The sequence below is a fragment of the Podarcis cretensis genome (genome assembly GCF_951804945.1).
Source record: "Podarcis cretensis genome assembly, chromosome: 2".
NCBI classification, from domain to species: Eukaryota; Metazoa; Chordata; class Lepidosauria; order Squamata; family Lacertidae; genus Podarcis; species Podarcis cretensis.
This window is the reverse complement of record NC_137171.1, coordinates 24,078,207-24,094,376: the sequence shown is the minus strand read 5'-3', so window position 1 is coordinate 24,094,376 and position 16,170 is coordinate 24,078,207. Positions and strand designations below refer to the sequence as shown.

At 46.1% G+C, this 16,170-nt stretch overlaps 1 protein-coding gene across 4 annotated transcripts in view; it reads right to left on the bottom strand.

Annotated features, from left to right (window-relative positions):
- Positions 1-16,170, bottom strand: part of AXIN2 (axin 2) — an 82,597-nt gene that overhangs the window by 47,054 nt on the left and 19,373 nt on the right. The window contains exon 1 of one of the 4 annotated variants that reach the window (XM_079965395.1): positions 1,978-2,418. The exons of 1 other annotated variant lie outside the window; for it this stretch is intronic. The gene's annotated coding sequence lies outside the window, so the exon portion shown is untranslated. Of the gene's footprint in view, positions 1-1,013; positions 1,541-1,631; positions 1,820-1,977; positions 2,419-16,170 lie in introns of those variants that run through there. 2 more of the 4 variants (XM_079965398.1, XM_079965397.1) reach the window with 2 other exon arrangements.

The window sequence follows — 16,170 nt, the reverse complement described above, 5'->3', positions numbered from 1 at the left end:
AACAAAAATGAAGTCTTAATTATTGCATTGCCTATAAAATCAAAACACGCAAAAGAAAAGAAAAGAAACCCCCCTGTGAACCTTTCCCTCCTACTAATGATAACATCTGAGAAGTCCCAGGAACAATACTGGATCCCTTGTGTTGTTAAACCTATTTTGTGTGCAAGCACACACACACACACACACACAAATCCTTCAAAATTTTGCCTCCCTCTTTCTTCAGTAGATAACTCAAAGCAAAGAACAAAACGTGCTTTCCTCAGCATCTGGTTTCCATTTCTCTGCCCCCCCCTCCTCCAAAACCGTTCAACTCCTTAAACATTTAGATTATGATCACCAGAAACCCTTCTAAGCACAATGCTGGATGCTCCTCTGAAAAAAACAAATGGCATATTGAGAAAGTGTTTAAAAGAAAATGGGGGTGGGGGAGAGAATCTTGACCACAGTAGTGTTTAAGTTTAAAAACTAGGTCTGTCTGACTCATTTCTGATCAGTTGCCTACAGCCTTCAAAGGCATCTCATGGACTTGCTTAAGTTATACCATTCACATGTTAAAGACATCCACATGTTTAAAAACTTCCAACCACTTGGAAGCAAAGGATTCCAATTCTCCCTCCCCACCACCACCACCTCCCTTGCTCGGGTTGTCATGCACTTTTTCTTCTCAAACTTAGCCAGTTTCCACCATTAAAGATGGATTAATAAGATCTTGAGAAGTTTTGTGGCTTCTTCCAAACATCCTTCCTTAGTTCACTCAGGAGAAAATGGGATTGCAAAGACTTCAACCAGTTTATTTAAGCACACACACACACACACAAAACCAACCAACATCCAATTTTAAAAAGTTGGTTTATGATGTTATGTGAAGAGTTCAGAACTACTCATAAGATGACATTTCTCCACACCACCACCTCAGGACAGGAGTGGAGATTTTAAACGCCTGCTTGCCTTTACAACAAACAAATACAAACTACTGCCAAGAAAGTATTTTCCCCCTCTCTCCTGCAATGTACCTGAACGCGTGCAGAAATTCCAAGCCCGGCTGTTATATTCTCCAGCTCCCCCCATCAAAGAGAGTGAGCGAGTAAGAGGGCGACTGGTGGGGGGAGGATTTAAAAGAAGACATTGTAGTCCAGGGAGCTGCTAAAATGCAACCCTTAAGAGGGGGGTAAAAATAAAAGAGGGGGGTGGTGGTAAGTTACCCTCCAGAAATGGCGACTGACTGGAGGGGAGAGGGGGGTGGAAAGGCAGAGAGATCTCAGGAACCGAGAAGAGGAATTGGGAGGGTGAAGGTGGGGAGAGCAGGGAGGGAAGAGAGCGAGAAAGCCACAGAGAAGTCTTAAGCCAGTTGCTTTCTCCGAGCCCTGTGCAACAACTGACCCCTAAGTAAGCCTGCAGCGCCTCTTTGGAGTTCGCAGGGGGTGCCGAGAGAAGTGGGAGGGGTGTAAAGGAAGAGTTGGGGGGGAGGGAGAGGGAGAAGAGGCAGGGAGTCCTCGCATCCTCGCTGCATCCCTGCCTCCCCGGCACATAAAGAAATGCACATCCTTGATCTCGACCTCCCTTCCCAATCGGAAAAGTCCAAATCTGAAAATGGACCCTTCTTTCCCCCCACACCCACGCACACACCTTACCGGGATATCTGCAATTGGGGTGCGTTGGTTGGAGTGGGGGGGGGCTTGTCCTGTGCAAGACCCCACTCCTTCCCCAGATCTCTCCCGTCTCTCGAACACACACAAACGCAACACACACACACACACCTCTGCTGTTTATTATTGTTCGCGTACAAAACCCTCGCCTATCGCCTCAACCGAGCCCTGCCTGCTCATAACTAACGCATAAATAGCTTTCCTTAACAACTTCAAAGCTCAAGCCAAGAGGACATCAAAGCGATCGGGAGAAAGCGGGCGCGGGGGGGGGGGGATAGAGAAACAGGCAAGCAGGCAGCTGGGGAATCGCGTACATTCTTGTGCAACTTACCATTGATCCAGTAGTTTTTAGTGGGTCCTTTTTCCCTTCTCTCTTCTTCTCTTTTTCTTTTCCCGCCCCCTCCGTAAACGGGCGCTCGGTACTTCCTTTAAAAAAAAAACCCACCTCCTTTAGCCTTCCCACCCCCCCTTCTCTCTCTCTCTCCCCCTTTACAGAATGAAGAAAAGTAATCCGCAGCGTTGCGCCGATTCCCCCTATATTTTCATCACCCGCCTCCTCTCATGCTTCATAATAGCATCTGAGAGTTTAAAAGGGGGGAGCGGAGGGGGAGAGAAAGAGAGAGAGCAGGACATTGCACGCGAAACGTATCAGCGGAGAGAGGGAGAGAGGAGTTTCAGCATGATCCTCTCCCTTCCTTCACGCCCCGCTTCTTCTTTAAGCCGAAAGGAAAAGGGAGAGGGGAAAAAAATAAATATATATATATATCAAAAGACCTGATCCCTCCCCCACTTCTCCTGACCCCCCACCCGCCCCCCTTCTTTCAACTCAGGTCCTGTTTCAAGCAGTCATTCCATGCACCAAATGTCCTCCGGGCTATTCCAACAAACACTGAGCTGTGGGTTTAACTGTGCACATCAAAGTGAACAACCGAGAGAACGGTCCTGTAAGGGAGATAAGCGTCCTTTTTTCCGGCAACACCTTCCGCCTTAAAATAAAATAAAATATGTGTGTGTGCGTGTCTCTATCTCTGTGTGTGTGCATCTGTAAAGGTATACAGTTCTTACTATCGCAAGATCAACCGGCATTACGTACTGGCATTGCTCGGCAGCTACAGGGACTAATTATTCCCCCATACTTTGGATGGTTTTTCTTTCTTTCTTTTTTATTTTACTCCGAAGCGCTTAGATTTTTATTTTTATTATTATTATTATTGCTTCTTGAGTTGCTACCAAGTTGCCAGGACCTTATCAAAGGGAAACAATCTCTAGCCAACTCCCCCAGGCTTTGGAACGTCAGAAGTAAGTGATCCTGCCGCCCCAATCGTATTATCCCTGCAATTCTCTCAGTGCTGCAGGAACCTTAAAGGGACAGGCAACATTCCCTCCTCCCGGTTCTGCCAGCTACACTCCCTTGCCTTTAACCCGTTCGTTGCTCAATCAACTTAGCCCTTTCTTTGCAAACTATCCTTTCCCCCCCCACACACACATACCTCCAACACACCGCCCCTCCTTCACCCCATGAGATAAATATCAATTGCTGTTTGAACTCTCTTCCTTTTATTTTCCCATACAATGCAGAGCAACTGCTGTATTGCTCTTTTGGAGAGGTGGCGGGCGGCGCGGGGGGGGGGGTGCGGGGAGAGGAGGGAGGATGGAATGATCAACTTTAGTAGTGCAAGACTGTGATATCATTTTGCGGTAGAGTCCCCCACCCCCCCACTCCCGCGCGCTCCCCCCCCCCACTGCCTTTTCTTCTTTAAAGTTTCATGTTAGAAGAAAATTGGCCTTTTCCTTTTCCTTTCTTTTTTATTCTGCATCTTAACTAAACAATATCTGATTGTAATATAACTGGCACACCAACAAAACTCTGTTTCCCCACCCCCCATATGTTAAATATTAAACAGACACGGAATGCTTTAGAAAAGACTTTAGACAAAAGGTTCTAATTAGAGATTGGATCTGGCGTGCAGGTTTCGGGCCAATCCATCTCCCTTCCCCCACTACACTCAGTCCCCTTATGAAGTCTGGGTCTGTTGTCTTTTAGAGCTTTTTCGTTTTTTTAAATTTTATTTTACAGGCAGCCTCAGAACACGGAAATCCAAAACCTCTGAACTTTATGGAAGTTCCAGTGCCATAATGCATCTGAACTCAGCGGTTCCAGTCTGTTTTTCCTCTTCGTTTAATTTACTCCTTTATGCGCGCGCAGGGGTGCGAACAGGCGGGCGGGCACACACACGCACGCACACACATACCGTATACACACACTTTTCTTGTCTTCATCTATTCTACGTGCTTATTTTTAAGGGATTTAATTTTTTAATTACATTTACAAAACAAGCAAGACTAATACGCATGAATAAAACTTGGCCACCGGGGTATTCTCTTCCCACCCCCTTCAATAGTAGAGAGATGGCCTTTAATCACATTACTATAATTAGTTTTTATCATACAGCCCAGAGACCCAGCCCATTGTGCTAGGAGCTGTACAAAAACACGGGGAACCACAGGACCTTTTTTTCTCTCTCTAAGGGAAGGTACCATAAAAAATCTAGGTGGTTTGCAGCCTGATCCTCAGTCCCACTACAGCCTAATGGAATTACTCCCAAGTAAATGTGCCTGGATTATTGCCACAGGGCAATTAAATGAAAACCATGCACACATTTTTTGGAAGGAAGTGCAGCTAGATGAAGTGGGCCTTTTGTGCATCTTTGCTAATTACTTAGGATAATTTTCATCAAATGCAAGGTACAGTGGTACCCTGGGTTAAGAACATAATTTGTTCTGGAGGTCCATTCTTAACCTGAAACTGTTCTTAACCTGAAGCACCACTTTAGCTAATGGGGCCTCCCGCTGCCACTGCTGCATGATTTCTGTTCTCATCCTGAAGCAAAGTTCTTAACCCGAGGTACTATTTCTGGGTTAGCGGAGTCTGTAACCTGAAGCGTCTGTAACCTGAAGCGTCTGTAACCCGAGGTACACATCCACATCATACATTTAAATGCACGTGGTTTCTCCCAGGGAATCCTGGAAGCTTTGGTTTGTAAAGGGTGCTGTAGGTCTGTGAGGGAGTAGACTCCCAGGATTCTTTGCGGGAAGCCATGAGCCTTGAATGTACAATGTGAATGTGTCTCATGGCTCTTTGAACATGGAGCACTGATTCACCTTTCTGTTTCATTGCCACTACAGTGGTACCTCGGGTTACATACGCTTCAGGTTACAGACTCCGCTAACCCAGAAATAGTACTTCGGGTTAAGAACTTTGCTTCAGGATGAGAACAGAAATCGTGCAGTGGCAGCAGGAGGCCCCATCAGCTAAAGTAGTGCTTCAGGTTAAGAACAGTTTCAGGTTAAGAACAGACCTCCAGAACGAATTAAGTTCTTAACCCGAGGTACTACTGTATATGGGCATCAACTTCATTCTGTGAGATTTACAGCTGTGGTCTATGCTAGCAGCTTACAGGGCAAGAGGAAGCATTACCCAGGCATCATGGCTGGTTCCATCCCTTGGATCCCCATTGGCTGGGCAGGGAAGGCAAGGCAGGATGCCTAGGAGACAGTATTAAGCAGGCTATTCCCCCGTTGTTGGAGGATGTTTGGCCATTGTCTTGGAAGCTCTTCGAGGACATATGTATGTGGGGGGTTTGAGCATCCTTGTGAAATGTGTCACCAGATCTAAACAACAACCACCACCCTGTGTCCCAGCTATTTACTCAGAGGTAAATGTGCACAAGATCTGTGAATGCATACCCTCCAACATTTCTCCAATGAAAATAGGGACATCCTAAATAATAATAATAATAATAATAATAATAATAATAATAATAATAACAGAACAGTAATTTTATTATGAATACCCCTCCCATCTGACTGGGTAGCCCCAGCCACGCTGGGTGGCTTCCAACATATATAAAAACATAATAAAACATTAAATATTAAGAAACTTCCCTATACAGGGCTATATAGATGTCTTCTAAAGGTTGTATAGTTACTATTCTCCTTGGCTTTGGGGTCGCATACCCTCCAACATTTCTCCAATGAAAATAGGGATGTGCTTAGGAAAAGCGGGACATTCCGGGATCAAATCAGAAATCGGGATGGCTTCTGTAAATCTGGGACTATCCCTGGAAAATATGGACACTTGGGAGGGTCTGTGAATGACTCAGATGTAAGTTTATCTGTGTTATTTTCTTATGGTTTATTTTCATAAGTGCAGATGGGGATGCAATTCCAAAGCACAATTCTAGTATCCAGGCTTTACGTGTCCCAAATACATTCATATAAATGAGCTTATGTGTGTCTAAGTGACCTAAATGGCCATAGTCTTACTAAGACCAAAGGCATCCCTTAAGAGCAGCACTCTTACAGGCTAATGCAAGAACAACAACTCCATCAACACATCACGTGGCTCTGTGTCAGATTCGGCTACCTTTTTGTGTGAATGCAATTTATGTTAAGTCCCTTGGAACGCATGCAGCCTATAATTAGCCCTCCAGACCAACTTTTATAATTACAAACATTCATTTATTTTGCTGTTGGACGCATTTCATGCAGCAACCCGCAACGCAAGCAGCAATCATGTAGAATGGCTCAACCAGGCCATTGTCGCTTGGGCCAATGGTACAAACCTGAATAAAATATTGGAGGGACCCAGGTAAGCCCCACCCTGCATACGGTAATCGATCACATGATTCAGCATGCACACACCATTTGAAGGGCAAAGCCCATCAAAGGGGGGAGGGCAGGCCCTCAAATACTTTATCGGGGGGGGGGGGGGGCAAAATGTACCCCAGCCCCTAGAAGTTGGCTTGGGCCAAATCCTGACTAAGGTTTAAATAAAATTCAAAGAATTTAACCAACTTGATGTTGATTTCAATCATATACAGTGGTACCTCAGCTTAAGTACTTAATTCATTCTGGAGGTCCGTTCTTAACCTGAAACTGTTCTTAATCTGAAGCACCACTTTAGCTAATGGGGCCTCCTGCTGCTGCCGCGCTGACAGAGCAAGATTTCTGTTCTCATCCTGAAGCAAAGTTCTTAACCTGAAGCACTATTTCTGGGTTAGTGGAGTCTGTAACCTGAAGTGTATGTAACCTGAAGCGTATGTAACCCGAGGTACCACTGTACACCAAAATGGTAAAATAGATTTACACATGTCGGGGCTGCGAGTGGGGCATCTGACGGCTGGCGACAATGTCAGAGGTGTCTGCGATACCTGGCGCCTAGAACTGGGTGTCTTTGGAGTAAATGACAGCGTTGGGGAAGGTGTCTTGACATTCCCAGACCAAGACTCGCAGATAGGAGAAAGGCCCTGTCATAGCTGTCCTCCCAGCCTCGGATATTTTGCCAGATTGAAAGATCTGGGGCAAAGGGAAAGGAGACTTCTGTTTACACATCGCCCCGTTCCCAATCTGATTCGATTGTGGGAAGACTCGCATCCAGGTACACGCATGCCTTGAGCCATACTGCAGCCATACTCCACCCCTTCGCCTGCCGCGGAAGGAAAGGCGCCGCGCGCTGCCTCCCAAACTGCAGCTTGCGTGCCAAACGCAAGCACCTCCCGCCGCCCCATCGAGGGAGCCACAGATCACCGCGTTTGGCAACTCGGCCGCTCTCTCGCACCGCAAACCGCGCCGATGGGTGTTGCCCAGGCACCTCCCATTGGCCCTTCAGCTAGCTCTTACTCCCCAGCCGGGATCCTCTGATTGGACAGTCAGGTGGCGGGGAGGCGGCGGCGGACGCACATGCTTACGATTGATACACTAGCAGAGCGCGCGGAGGAGGTGCCGCCCCGCGCTCTCCCTTTATTAATGAATGCTCCGCTCCGCTCCGCTCTCGGGTGGGCGGGCACATCGGCCATTGTCACGGAGGATGGGCGGGGCTTGAGCGGGTTTGAGACTATAGCTTCGACGGGACTCCCGCCTTCGCTTAGGCGAGCTTCAAAAACGCAGGAGGCGCCACGAGGCTCTCTGCAGAGCGAGGGGGATGGGGGCGCATCCTTTTGAAAATGAAGAATCTCGAAGCGGAAATGAACAAAGTTTTGCTGGCTTAGCAGCGCTTGCCTGCAAAACTTGCCCCGATGCGGAGCCACACCACATTTCCACTTAAAAACAGCCGCATAGGATAACGCGCATGTATTATCGAGGGTCATTTTTAAAAGCTCTTTCAAAGTACAAAGTAAAGTATTACTTGGATGCTTTATCGTGAAGGGTGCATGAGCACACTTCGTAGGCAATATTTTCCCAGTTCCTTAAAGGTAAAGGGACCCCTGACCATTAAGTCCAGTCGTGGCCGACTCTGGGGTTACAGCGCTCATCTCGCTTTATTGGCCGAGGGAGCCGGCGTACAGCTTCCAGGTCATGTGGCCAACATGATTAAGCCGCTTCTGGCAAACCAGAGCAGCGCACGGAAATGCCGTTTACCTTCCCGCCAGAGCAGTACCTATTTATCTACTTGCACTTTGACGTGCTTTTGAACTGCTAGGTTGGCAGGAGCAGGGACCGAGCAACGGCCGCAGGGATTTGAACCGCTGACCTTCTGATCGGCAAGCCCTAGGCTCAGTGGTTTAACCCACAGCGCCACCCGCGTCCAGTTCCTTACATATGTTCAAACGAATGGATTGACGAAGGGGGAGACGGGAGTGCAACCGACTATTCATTTGTATGTGAGCAAAGTTCCCCGGCTGCACAGAGGGTTGGCCTGGCTGCATCCGTAGGAGCATGGCACTTAGTTGTGATCAGTCACAAGGGTCCGGGGGGGTAGCCAACATGGTGCCCTCCAGATGTTTTGGACTGCAACCTCTGTCAGCCCCAGCCAGCTGGGGCTGGGCCAATGGCCAAGGATGATGGGAGTCTGCATCATCTGAAAAGCACAATTGGAAATTGTCTACCCTGATCTAATGCTGAATGGTGGGAGACTCGAGGCAGACAAAAGGAAGTACTTTGTCCTGTCCTCATAGTCAGATGTGCTGACCTTTAGTCAAAATGTTGGTGTTGACCTTTAAACCCCTAAATGGCTTTGGCACTCTGTACATGAAGGAGCGTCTCCACCCCCATCATCCAGCCCAAATACTGAGATCCATTTCCAAGGGCCTTCTGGCTGTTCCCTCACTGCGAGAAGTGAAGTTATGGGGAACCAGCAAGAGGGCCTTCTTGGCAGGGGTGCCATTTCTGTGGAACGCCTTCCCATCAGATATCAAGGAGATAAAGAACTACACAGTCATCTGAAGGCAGCCCTGTGTATTGGGAAGTTTTTAATGTTTTGTTATGTTTTTATATGTGTTGGAAGCTTCCCAGAGTGGCTGGGGCAACCCAGACGGGTGGGGTATAGATATTATCATTATCATCACTACTACTACTACTTGCTAGTGTGCTGAACTGGTGTTCAGTTTTTCAGTAACATCAGTTGGGCTTGGTAGCATGTTTTTATTGTAACCCGTGCTGGGATTTCTTTGTTAACCTCTGGAGAATCACGATCCACAGGACTCATGTCACTTCAGCACTGCATAGTCTACACAGGTTTTCTAAGTTAAAGGTTCCACTTTGGATTTCCTAAACAGGCCATCCACAAGGATCAGCTTGGATAGCTCAGTTGGTTAGAGTGGGGTGCTGATAATGCCAAGGTTGCAGGTTTGATGCCTGTAAGGGACAGTTGCATTGCAGGGGGTTGGACTAGGCTAGAGGATCCTCAGGGTCTCTTCCAACTCTACGATTCTATGATCTATGAACCACATTTCTTCCTCTGCATGACTGCAATTGTTAAGGCCGACTGAAGGTACCACAGTTATGGCATTATTCATGCATGCAAACCATGTGACAAGAGCATTCGCATAGGCCTGCTTGGTGGCTGCTCCACAACTGGACTTCCCTCCCTGCAGAAGTACTGCAAGACACAAAAGCACTCCAAGGGAAGCCTCACACATCTTTCCAAGTAAGTTTCCTTCTCATTTGCCAGTGTGGTGTAGACTGTGTAAACACAAAGCCTTTGAAATGCACAGGGGTCATTTTTCCCTCCACAGGGCGCTTTTTGTACTATAGTAGATCCGTTGTGGTCTGTGGGAGAGTTTAACAGTGAGGATGACTGCTATGGTTGGAGATGAAACAAAACAATGGATTGAGCTGAAAAGGGTAAACACAACAGGGGTATCCCAGATGCTTTATAGAGACCATTTCGTGATGCTGTCTCTGCGTAACCTCTTCCCATCTTTGCCAGTTTGGAGCAACATCAACTCTTACCAACAAAACCATACAATAATTTGTAACGCTTGGGGCATGTGCACTGCTAAAAGCTAGGCTGATGGACTAGATAAGGAAATGCAGGAACAAGTAGCCCTTTCATGCTTTCCTTCATGCTTGAAAGTCAAGAGTTTCCTAAATTTCATCATCTCTGTAATTACACATAGATGCCCTTCTTGTTAGGCCTAGAGGGAAGCCGATAGACACGTAGCTTGTACAAGCAGCATGAAAGTTGGATATCTTTGAATTTCCATCCGATTCTCCAGTCTGCCAATGGAAATGAATTCCCAGATCGAGCAGATGGCAAAATTAACAATTCATATTTTGCTTCTTTGCCTGTCACCTATTCATTAAGGCAGCGAAAGTGATACAAGGCAGCAACTTAAAACCTAAAACTGACCCAAATAACCTTGCCCCACTCTGCCAATGGTACACCCTCAGTTTACTGTTGCTGTTACACACGACGTACACACGTCTTATGTGTGAGTTTCTGCTTATCATCCAAAAGCAATAGTTTGGGGGGGGGGGGCGCTCACTGTCCAAAAAGCAACAGAAAGTAAAGCAGAATCAAAGAAGGAAATGATTCCAAAATGTCTGACTCAGAAGCCAATGCAGAAAAAAATATGCAAGAAACTTTTGGGTGAAGTCAGACATATAAAAAGAGCACACAGCATGTTCCTCTGCGGTGGGATAAGACCGGTTTCCTTCCCAGTTTGCTACTGACGTGACTGATAAGCATATCAGTGAATTAACACACTGATTTTACTGCCTCTGCCCACCACCCTCTAACTTTTAAAAAAATAAAAATTAAACATGGATGGGTGAATGCTTTATCTTCTCTTTCATTCCCATATACAGTAAATTAGAGAAGAAACTTTTTATAATGCAGATCTGCACTGGGGATTGTGGGGTGTTTCTGATGATATGATAGGAATCATAGAATTGTAGAGTTGGAAGGGACTATGTGGGTCATCTGGTCTAACCTCCTTGCAATGCAGATGAACCTTTTGCCCAACGTGGGGCTCAAGCCCATACCCCTGAGATTAAGAGTTTCATGCTGTACTGGCTACATAGGAAGTTGCTTTCTACTGAGACAAAACTATTGGTGCATTCAGCTCAATGTTGTAAACCAGGCATGTCCAAAGTCCACTTCAGGGGCCTAATCTGGCCCGTTGGTTGGTTTAATCCGGCCCCTGTGGCATTTTATTTCCTGGGGTAAAATCCTAAAAAAAACCTCAACAACTTCAATCATAAAAAAGTCAACAACTTTGGTTGGCCCTTCGGTCGCCCCCCACGGCCCTTCACTTAATCAAATCTGGCCCTCTTTGAAAAAAGTTTGGACACCACTGAATGTAAAACTGGCTGGCAGTACTTCTCCAGGATTTGAGACAGGAATCTTCCCTAACCCTAATTGCTGCTGCCTGGGTGCTGGAAGAAAGAAATACCGGTACTTCCTCCATGTTGGGAGGCCCATTTCCACCTGGCCTAGGGGCAGGGCCCAGACTCACCCTGAACAGCTAAAAAAGGCTCCTGGGAGGCAGGAGGGACATTGCTAGAATAACTCTTAGTTTGTGCCAACTGGCTAAAATGTTTCTAAAATGTTTTAAATGGCACTAATTTTGGTTCTTTTGTCTTGTTTTTTGTCGGGTTGGTGTTGGTTAACTGTTTAGTTGGTGCTGGTGGTTATTTTAATTTGGGCATAACTTTAAACTGTTTGTTGTTGTTATCGATTTCTGTTGATTTATTGGTTTGTTTGTTGCTTGTATAGGATTTTTTTTTAATGTTTGGTGTTTTGTTGTATTTGATATATATATATATAGAGAGAGAGAGAGAGTGTTTGTGTGTGTGTATGTGTATGTGTATGTGTATGTGTATATATATATAATGTTGTAAGCCACCCAGAGTGGTAAGGGAAACCCAGCGAGATGGGTGAGATATAAATTAAAATTAAATAAATAAATAAATAAAATTAATAATAACTGGAGATGCCATGGATTGAGCCCAGGGATCTTCTGTATGCGAAGAGGATGCTTCCAGAGTGGCCCCACTGCTCTAAAACACTATACAGTGGTACCTCTATTTACGTTCACCTCCGGTTACGTATCCTTCGGGATATGTACGGTATGCGGCAAACCCAGAAGTATTTTTCCGGGTTTCGCTGCGTGCGCATGCACAGAAGCACTCTACTGAGCTGCGCACATGTGCAGAAGCGGTGCCTCCTTGGGAAACCTTGGGATCCGACCGGAGGTCTGGAACGGATCCCATCCACAACCGGAGGTACTACTGCACCTGCCTTCACCCTTTAAAGTTCAAATGAGCTTATGCTCAATGCTACAGTGGAAGTCAAGGTCCTTTTCATTTTATTTCATTTCATTGGACTTTTGCAGGCGACATTCTCTCAAGATCGCACCCAGTTATGAGAGAGGTTCATAAGGGAGGGAGTGGGACACACACACAGAGCCATTTAGCACAGCCCTGGTCTGGTGAATTGCAGAATTATCACCTGGGGAATCCCCCATCTGGCTTGCGAACGAGCCACTAGCAAATCAAGTCAGTAGCACAGCTAGTTTAAAAGAACATCTTATCATCTTTACCCTGGATAAATGCATGACATTACTGAAGCACCACAAAGGTGCTCTGCAACCTCTTTACTGCAAAGTGAATGTGTTACCGGAAAGTACCTGCCAGAGGTATAAATTGCAGTGGCTCTGAGAGAAGTCAAGATTTCACCCAGAATTGAAAACCTGCTATTCAGGCACAGCAACTGACACCATATACGCTGTCACACGCAATGCAAGTTGTAGCGTTCTCACCAGTGGTCACGTTGATAACAAGATCAAAGGCTTGCAACTACTTCAGCTGAAGTGATGGAACAGGTTTGATCAAAATGAAAGGAAAGCCCTGTATATAGAACACCATGAGAGGCTTGGAGCCCACATGTGAGTTAATACCTTTGAAGTTATTCTTGTTTTAATTGTAAATTGCTTCATAGGTGCATTAAACTCCTCTCAGTAGTGTTCATATGTATATGTGGATTTTATAATAAGTCAGAAAGTACGTGACAAGCCACAAAGTGAAATTAATTACAGCTTCCGGATGAGTCAATATGGCACTTTTATCAGATCAAGGAAGTGGAGGACAGAGGAAAGTAAACCATAATAGTACAGGTATGATCTTCAGTTACCACCCTTCCATCTCTCCAGTAGATGACAAATGCTCCCTTTCATTGCTTTAGACTACACATATGCACTCAGTAAGAGATCTTATACCTCTAGCTGGAATGACTTGTTGATGACTGCTTTTTTGAATAATTAAATGGGCTTATATTTGAGATATTAGGATTGCCAATTTTTCATTGGTCTCTGCTCCTGTACCTTTCTTTAACGGTAGCTTGAGCCACTCATAGTAGCAGTTGGTAATGCTTATTCCAGGGGTGGGGAACTATTTGCCCACAAGGCTATATCCCGCAAACCATGCCCACCTGTCAATCAGCTGGTGTCAATTGTGACATGGGCTGGTGTGTGTCAATTCTGCCTGGGCTGCAAGTGCAGCCTATTCCAAGCAGTGAGCCTTATTCTCCATGTTCTGAAAAATATCAGTGGCTGGTTTCCTCAGGGTAAAGGTAAAGGTAAAGGTACCCCTGCCCGTACGGGCCAGTCTTGACAGACTCTGGGGTTGTGCGCCCATCTCACTTAAGAGGCCAGGGGCCAGCGCTGTCCGGAGACACTTCCGGGTCACGTGGCCAGCGTGACATCGCTGCTCTGGCGAGCCAGAGCCGCACACGGAAACGCCGTTTACCACACTGCTGTTAAAGACACAGGAACAGGCTAGGACCGTTTTTTCTGGTCACTTCACAATCGTTAATAGATATGCCTACCGAAAGGATACCATCCTAAAGGTGGGGGGTGGAGACAGCGAAGGGGGAAATTAGATTTCCACCCCTGCTGTGTTTATCATGTTGCTATACTTATGAGGAATGAAAAAGTTATCCAGAAGAAATATCCTTGAGATATAGTGTGTGGCTTGACCTAGCCTAACCAGCCTAACTCCAACCCTTAAAACAGCTCAACAACTTCAATCCAACTTCAAGGTCAACAACTTTGGACAGCCCCCACGGCCCTTCACTTCATCAAATCTGGCCCTCTTTGAAAAAAAGTTTGGACACCATTGGCCCTAACCCTTTACTTCTGGAAAAAGTTTCACTAAATTCAGTGCAACTCCAAGTATAAGACTGCAATCCCATTTTACACACGTTGATCCACTTCCTGCACTAACATCTCAAATGGCACTGCATGTTTTCATTCTCCACTGAGCGGAATGTGCCCAAGGGCACATTCACACAAATGGCCTCTGCGCATCTCCCCACCCTCAACCTCTGATTGCCATAGGAACTCATCTGGATGGTCTTAAGGAAATACTCTGATCCGCTTAACATTCACAAAAATACTGCATCAGGCCAAGCAGTTGCCGTAGCCTGTTTGCCACAGCCAGTGCACAGCCAGCTCAGCTAGGGGGAAAAGGTGTGTTGAAGCCAGGAGTGAAGATGTAGATGGGGCTGGAAGAAGGAAGCTGGAAAGGAGAGGGACTGGCCAGCAGGAGATTCCTTCCTCTTTCCTGCCTGAGCCAGGCATGTAGATCAGTAGCACAAGGAAGCTGCAGCTCTGACAGCAGGGGTGAGATAAGCAGGGAGGAGAGAATTTCCTGTGCAGGGAACTTCTTTTCCTTCCCAGTCTTCTCCTTACTGCCACCCACTTTGCTCTCAGCTTCCTTTCCTTCCCACATGTAGGTTCTGCATTTCCTTCCTTCCTGCAATTTTTTTAATACAGTCAATATTTTTAAAAACGAAAGGGGGAGAGGAGATTTCATGCTACACAATGGCACATGCTTACGTTTCACAGTATTTTAATTGTGATTTAAATGCCTGTCATTTTACTTGCTCAAACTCCTTTTAAGTACCCCTGGGTTTGAGCTGATTTCCATCAGGGAAGTCATCAGACAAGATGGCACAATTTCATTTCCATGCGAGCATGCAAGCACTGCCTTTGCTATGCCAACACCAAGACAACTGCACGCATTTGTCCTAAAGTTGCCCATTATGGAGAACATAAGACTTGCATTATAGCAATGGCTAACTGGAGCAGCCTTGTAAAGGTGATACAGAGTTGATTGCATATCCTTCCTGCCATTTGTCTGATCAAAATTACATATGCACACCAACCAAGCTGTTTTCTCACCTTTGCAGGTGGAAAAGGTACCGTACTCTCTCTCTCTCTCTCTCTCTCTCTCTCTCTCTCTGTGTGTGTGTGTGAGAGAGAGAGAGAGAGAGAGGTTTTTTGTTTAGAGGACACACAGAAGAAAAGGAAGATGTAATACAGAACCATCTCTTGCTGTTCTCCTGTTGCCATTGGCAGCAGTTTAGGCTACTTTATTTGCAAAAAAGAGGGGAAATAAGGTAGTTTAGCCTCTAGGCTCCCAAGTAAAAAGCTATGAACGAAACCTTTGAGAGAGCCAGCAGCAGGTAATAGAAAACTTTCTTCTAGCTGACCAGTTCTCTTCTTCCTGCCCCAAGCTTACTAGCAGAGGGCACCACCAAACCCAGCAGTGTGTGTGTGTGTGTGTGTGTGTGTGAGAGAGAGAGAGAGAGAGAGAGAGAGAGAGAGAGAGGATATCAGAAGAAACCCAAGAGGACCGGTTGCAGAGTGAAAAACACTGTCTTGTTGATTTTGTCCCCCATACCTCCCTAGTCATTCCAGATTTTGAGCACTCGAAGATCTTCAAGCACAGTACCATCCAGATGAAAGGGGGCTAGGGGACCACCCTACAATGTGAGATATCTGGGAGGAAAAGAAGAACTCATTTGTAGCATAGAAGTTGAAGGCCCCAAAGTAAGTTGAGAGATTTGCAGGCGGGTGGGAGAAAGAAGCAGAGTTTTGGTAAAGACTGGGAGGGAGATATGATGGCTCTGCAGTTTGTATGAATGGGGCACTCTTGAAAGGTGTAGAAAATGCAGGGGCCAGAGCAAGGATGCCCTGAGTATTCTGTATCTCTCACAGACAATACAATGAAGATGCTGGTTCAAATCAATTTTAGTGTCGTGAAGAATCCTAGGTCTGTGTGTGTGTGTTTTTGTGGGCATACTCTGACACTTCTCTTAAGAATTACTGACCACTGCTCCCTCACCAAACTATTATTACCAGGGGGGACTGCCAAAGCCATCACTATTAAGTCCCTGATCGCAGAAAGTATCTGTGTTCCCGAACTCTCTCTCTCTCTCTGTGTGTGTGTGTGTGAA